Below are 7,223 nucleotides of genomic sequence, written 5' to 3' on the forward strand. Positions count from 1 at the left end.
TATAAAATTGGCTTTAAAACTCTCTTAGTAAAGTAAATTTGGTTCCTCTTATCATCAAGGTTTTAACTATTCTTAAGATAAAGGCTCACATAGAAGTGGTTAATTTCCAGAGGTGAAGTACTCATACCTAAAGACCTTGTGACTTTAAAGATAGCTTCTGTCTTATTTATGCTAATTCTATTGAATGGTCATAACTAGGTTTAATCACTTAGGTTTAGGTGATTTAATTTCAGTAATGATAATCTTTATCTTCCTGGGATATGTTGGGATAGCTTGCTTAAGCTTTACCAATTTAAGTCATGGATAAAACCTAAAATTGTTTTATGTTAATAAAAATTTCTGTGGTACTAAAATCAATAGCTAACAAGTTTAAGCCAAACTCATGGGTTGTCAAATAATGTTTTTTTTTTTTTCTTTCAGAAAGATTTATCAAGGGTTATATTAGAATTTACTGAGGTGTTTTGGTTTAAAATAAAAATTCAAGCTCTGTGGTTCTGTTTCCAATGTTCTCTGGGTAATTTGTACCAACACAGGTATCTGAACTAATCAAAGATGTTTTGAAACACAGGTGCTAAGACTTTATACTGTCTTACTTGCCATTTTCTGACAATTTCTAGGGTAGATGAGTTAGTCTGTAAATCAATTGGTACTGTTTTCAAGACTGGTAGCAGGGTCTGCATATATTTATAAATGTTAGATATTTAAAATGTGAGATATTTATAAATGTTAGATATTTTAAATATGAGATGTGACTACTTTCTATACCTCATATGTAAGGCTTATGCTGCTATAGTACAACTAAAATTTTAAAGATGGGACAAAATGATTTTAGAAGCTCTTGTGCCATTCTTTAACTAATTCTATTTCAGTAATCAAATGTGCTCTATATGTACTTACATCCAGGCTGGTGTAACTTCCTTTCTAAGTGTGTTAATTACCTACATAGAAGCCAAAAGCCAATTGGAATCATCAAAGCAAGAGGTGCCAATATTTTGGCCTGTGCTCTGAGGTCATGAGGCCATTGGAGATGATGGGACACTTCTACACTGGCCCCTTGGTAAGTCACCTGTCTTCCTGAACAGGGAGGATATGGAGACCCAAACAAAATTGGTGTACAGTTTGAAACAAGAGAGTCACAATTGAGGAGCAATCAGTCCTCCTGACTTCCCAAAGACGGGAAAACCACTTGGCCAGCATGGCCCTGACTCATCTTAACAGACAGAAGACACCAGTGAGCTATGGAGCTACTCCTGTGTCCCTAAAGCCTCTTTGGCAAGCCATTAGTGACCTCCAAAGCTAACCCTTAATTAAATCTGGCTATTTTCATGGTCTTAAACACTCAGAGAGAAATGTATAACCAAAGATAATAAAATACTTTACATATATGAATGGCCTATTAAGTAACACAAGAGTTTTCCAAAAGTGGAAACAAACATTAAGACATATTTTCCCCATAGTTTTAATTCTATAATTAAATATATATATATATATATATATATATATATATATATATATATATATATATATATGGATGTGGTGGTGCATGCCCTTAATCCCAGCACTTGGGAGGCAGAGGTAGGAGGATCGCTGTGAGTTCAAGGCCACCATGAGACTCCATAGTGAATTCCAGGTCAGCCTGGGGTGGAGTGAGACCCTACCTCAAAAAAACAAAATAGATAGATAGATAGATAGATAGATAGATAGATAGATAGATATTCAAAGGGTTATTTTCAAACCTAAAATATGTAAATAATCCAGGATACTGGGTGTTGCCATTGCTGCGAGATATTTGAACACTGCTGGAAGGGACCCTACACTGGAAGGGACCCTAAGTTTTCATCCTGACCACACCTACCACTGTGAAGATGGACGGAATTTCCACTTGGATTCATCACACCCACATCCAACTGGCAGATCCACTGGCTGAACCTGAGGACTATCAGTCACAATGGAAATGCAGCACCCCACTCAAGCTTCAACTCAAATGCTCCTGATCCTGACTGTGCTCATAACTGTATGTATTGTGGCAGCTACTCCTGACCCAGATTATACTCTAACCTGGATAATAACCAACACTGCCATGGGGGAAACTGCTTACTCCAAATCACATCTTGCCCCACAGAGAACCTGGTTTCCTGATTTGATCTTCGACCTCCATCAACTAGTGGGTAACTCATAGGACTCTAGCAAATTAGGAAATTTCTTATTTCTATGTATGTCCTGGGCACTTAGGGAAAGCAAGAATCAAAGGGGGTTTTGGGGAACCTGAAGCCTTCTACTGTGCTGTCTGGCAATGTGTGTCTACCTGAAGGGTATATTGAAACCCACCTACTAAGGGGGACCTTATTACCATGACACTAGCCAGACCAGGGGCCAAAATGGACCATGTTACCTCCCCCCCTTGAAAGGAAATGAGACCTGTAATATTGTTTCTCTCAAGTTACAGAAAGAAGGAGACGGGTATCCTGGGATAATGGAAAAAGCCAGGGAATAAGACTGTATGTTACAGGATATGATCCCGGTGCCTTATTTACTGTCCAGTTGGTGACAACATTTCCCAATGCAGGCCTTGTAGGGGCAAGAACAGGCATTGAAGCACTAACCCTCAAGGAAAACATCAAGTATAGACTTAGACATTCAGAGGCTGAAAACGTCCATTACTCCCTTAGAGAAAAATGTAGATTTGTTAGCTGATTACAGAATAGACAGGGGTTGAACTTATTATTCCTCCAGCAAGGGGGACTATATGTGGCCTTAGGAAAGAATGTTGTTTTTATATCAACCATTCAGATATAATTAGAGACCCAATGGCAAAGGTATGAGAGAATTTGGATGAAAGGAAGAAAAGCTGATAGAGGATGGTTTAAGTCATGGTTCAGTCATCACCCATGGTTAATAACTCTGCTGTCTGCTTTAGCAGGGCCATTACTTTTATTTTTGTTGCTAATCATAATAGGACCTTGCATTATTAATAGATTAGTTGCTGCTGTTAGGGAACGCATTAATACAGTACAATTTATGGTTTTAAGATCACAGAATATACCTTTAAACTCCACTCACTAACTCAATTGGGATCCAAGATTGGCTCTTCATTGTACATAGGGAGGGGGAAGAGAGACCAAGGAGAAGTAATGTGCTGCATCTGGCTTCTGTGACCTTGCTTAGTGGCTGGACAGTGGTGCTGCCATTTAAAATCAGACAGCCATTTTGATTAAATAAAGATCCCAGGCCCGGCTCAGATGAGGAACTAGCTGACTAATGTACTATTTTTGCTTCTGTATCCATGTTTGCTTAGCTATAGCCACCACCCCACCCCTCTTAATTTCTGGGAAGCCTTCACCCAAGGACATTCCAGAGATACCTAGTCATGGAGGCCCTGGCCTCTTGCAAAAGATGGGTTCTGCAAACAAGTTGCTGACCTAAGATAAGTAGGCTGAAATTCCTGCACGCACCCTCTTACAACCAATCATTTTAAAAGTTGCAATATGATGTAACCTTGGCAGTCTTTTTCCTTTATAAACCCCTTCCCTCTGAGGATCAGGGCTCTCTCCCTCACTACCACTATGCCAGATTGTGTGGATGGAGCCCAGTCCTAGGCTTGCAATAAAGAAACCTGCTGCTTTTACATTCGAGTGTCTTGGCGCTTCTGTGGCGATTCTCTGGGTAACTCCTGGGTGACTGGGATCTTGGCTCCTGGTCAGGGGTCTTGGCACAACAAAAGGTGCTTGCTTGCAAAGCCAGATGCACAAAGTGGTTCATGCATCTGATATTCATTTGCAGTGGCAAGAGGCCCTCACACATACACATTCCCATTCTCTCTCTCTCTGTCTCTCTCTCTCAAATAATAGTAAAATACTGTTTTTAAAACTGTTCAGTCTAGGGATGGAGAGATGTCTCAGTGATTAAACATACTCTTTGAAGTCATTCACACACCATGAGTACATTTACCCATCTTGAATTTGAGTGGCAGGGTAGAATACTATTGTGCTTGGAATACTTAGTCCAAGATGAGCCTGAAGTCACCCAATCCCAACCCTGTTGCACTATCTAGGAATACATCCTTGGCCATCTGCTGCATCCAGGTCATGGGTGCCATCCAAAGTGGACTCCCATATATCTCTACATAGTTCCAGACTTTTACATAATGTGGACACAAGCCTCACTGAGGAATGCAGCTCAATGGTCACCAGGATGCAGTGTTAAAGTCCTGATAGGAAGAGGTATTTTAAAGAAGGACTCCTATGAACCCCTCAAGAAAATTAACTTAGGGAAAAAGAACTCTTCCAGGCCCCTGGAATGGGTAGAGACCTTACTTCTCAAAAAACCACAGACAAAAGAGATCCTCTCTTTTGAAATGGAAGATATTTGACATTTTCCTAGGCCTGAACTTGAGTCTCATGTTTCCTTAAAGAGCCTTAAAGAGCCTAATGCAGTGAAAGAGCCACCTCATGAAAAGTTTCTTATTTCAAGTGATGTGGCTGGGAAAGGAGTAAGCAGAGGGTCATCTGTAATGAGATTTGTGAGAGTAAAATAAAGCCAAAGCTCCAGGGATATGGGATAAGATGAGTTTTGCCTGCAGAGTTTGCCTTTCAATTTACAGATTGAAATAAGGGATTAAGTCATATTGTTCTATGGTTTGAATCTTGAATGTCTCCCAAAAGTTCACATGAAGAAAGACTCTTTCAGATGGAGGGTAGTAGAAGCGTGAGGAGGTAGGACTTAATGGAAGGGATGTAGCTCATTGGGGGCATTCCCTTGAAGCAGATATTAGGACCTATCTCTTCTTCTTCCTCTCTGCCATGAGGTAAAGAAACATCCCCAACCATATACTCTAGCAATGATATACTGTGGCACCATAAGCCTAATGCAACAAGGGCAACTAGCCCTAGACTGAACTCTAAAACCATGAGCCAGAATAAACCTTTCTTTATGAAGCTGGCTATCTCAAGTATTTTGTCACAGTAATTGAAAGCTCACTGACATATAAAGTGCTCTTATTATATTTTTAATTAGTTTATCTCTTCTAAATAGATAAGCAAGGGCCTCTAAGAAAAGGGAATTCATTTGGCACATGGTAAAAACACCTAGAGTACATTTCAAGAAAGGAAGCTAGAGTGAGGTAGTGGGTGAGATGTTGGTTAAAGGATAAAAAATATCAAATGGACAAGAATATATTTTAAAACTGTGTTGAACTCATTCACTAAAGATTATAACAGACTACAGTTAATAACAATGCATTGAGGACTTGCAAATCATTGGAACCCCATTTTAAGTGTTTTCTCCAAAGGTAGCTCCATGTAGCCATTCCATGCAGTAGACATGTTTGAAATGTGTCACTAATGATCAAAGCATGCAATTCTGATTTTTAAGTTAAAAGTAAATATTGAAATATGTTAAGAAGCAGGAGGGAGACATTGCTACTGGCCACTAGAGTCACACCTGAATTTACTCTGACAGGTATCAGGAAATTGTACAGAGATGCTTCTCTCTGCCAATTTACTTCATGATTGGCCAGCTACCTAGAATTTGTTGATGTGAGTCTTTCCTCTCAGTGTTATACAAAGGGCCCAATACAGTAAGAGCTCAGAGAATATTTGCCAAATGTATCACACCAAAGCACAATGTAATATAACTAGGTTTAGAGAAGCCTAGAAGATTCCCATAGAATAGTTAACAGGGAGGACTTCCAAGGCTGGAAGTCCCATGAGGCCTAAGAAACTCATGAGATTCCCAGGCCTTCCTTCAGATTCTATAAGCAAAGAAAAACTGCTCTGGAGAAGGTGCATCCTTTCATGCAAAGCCTGCCTGAAAGCCCTTCATGGAATTCAAGTTACACAGGTGCTATGAGCCGACAACTATGCTGAGTAAGAATTTTCAGTGATAGAGCTGTCTTTGAGTCCTCAGGCTTTTGTGAGCAGCTGCAACCAATTCATCAGTTCAGCAAGATAAATTTGAGTGAAATTGTTCTCTTTATTTGGGGTATAACCAGTACAAGTATCAGAACATGACTGGACTTTGGGCATTCTTCTGATGATTATTATTTGATGATATGGAAACACAACATGATTTTTTTTCTCTTACTGAGGAAAAGTACTTGGCCAAAATAAAATTAAAATGCCACTTACAAATGTCATGAACCAGTGGTAGCTATGTCACCTTCTTTTGTTCATAAAATAAGCCTTTGAGTTGTGGAGATGGAACAGTGGTTAAAGGCACTTGCTTTCAAACCCTGCTGATCCTAGGTTCTATTCCACAAAAGTTTTTACTCACAATGAGAGGCAGAGCAGGAGAATCCAAAGCTTTCAGGCCAGCTAGTCTGGTATTCCTTTGCACTCTGGCAATTCATTTGCAGTGGCAAGAGACCTTGTCTTAAAGAAGGAGGAGCACAGATACTCCAAAGTTGCCCTCTGACCTCTATGCGTGTTCTATGGCATACACACGCAAGTATGCACATGCATACACACACACACACACACACACACACAAGCATGCACACACAGAAGGAAATTAATTGATTTTAAAATTACCTTTTGTTTGGCACAAATTTTGAAATGAACTTCTAAGTTACTGAGATATAATCCACATTTTATAAACTCTAACCATTCACAACACCCCGCAAGGGATGTTAGTATATTCATATGGGTGTGTAAGCATCACTTAACCCTCAGAAGCCCTGCATCCACTAGCAGTCACTATCCTTTCCCTCCTCTCTCCAGAACCTAACACCCTCTGCTCTGATCAGAAGTATAACTCTGGCCTATAACCCTACCTAAAAAGTATAAGTTGCTTTTCTTGTTTCTGTGACAGAATACCTATCAGAAGAAAGGAAGGACTCATATTGATGCAGTTTCAGGGAACACAGTCCATTCTTGTGAGGAAGGATGATAGTACATCTTGATGCAATGGAGTAGGAGATGGCAGCTGTCGTTTCTCACATTGCATTTGCTTCTTCTATTCCTTTTTTGTGGTACTGAAGATTGAACACAGGCCCTCACATATATTAGGCAAGTATTTGGCTCAGCCCTACACATTGCTGATAAATGAAATCATATGTGATCTTTTATGAATGGCTCCTTTTACTTAGCATAGAATTCTCGCACTCTGTCCATATGGTACCAGGCTTTAGTACTCCACGATTGCTCCATTTTGATTATGTGCTCACCAAGCAATGGATGTTTGATTTGTTCCCAATTGTAATCTATGGAGAGTTGGCTGTGAACATT

Source organism: Jaculus jaculus, chromosome 6 (assembly GCF_020740685.1).
Source record: "Jaculus jaculus isolate mJacJac1 chromosome 6, mJacJac1.mat.Y.cur, whole genome shotgun sequence".
NCBI lineage: Eukaryota > Metazoa > Chordata > Mammalia > Rodentia > Dipodidae > Jaculus > Jaculus jaculus.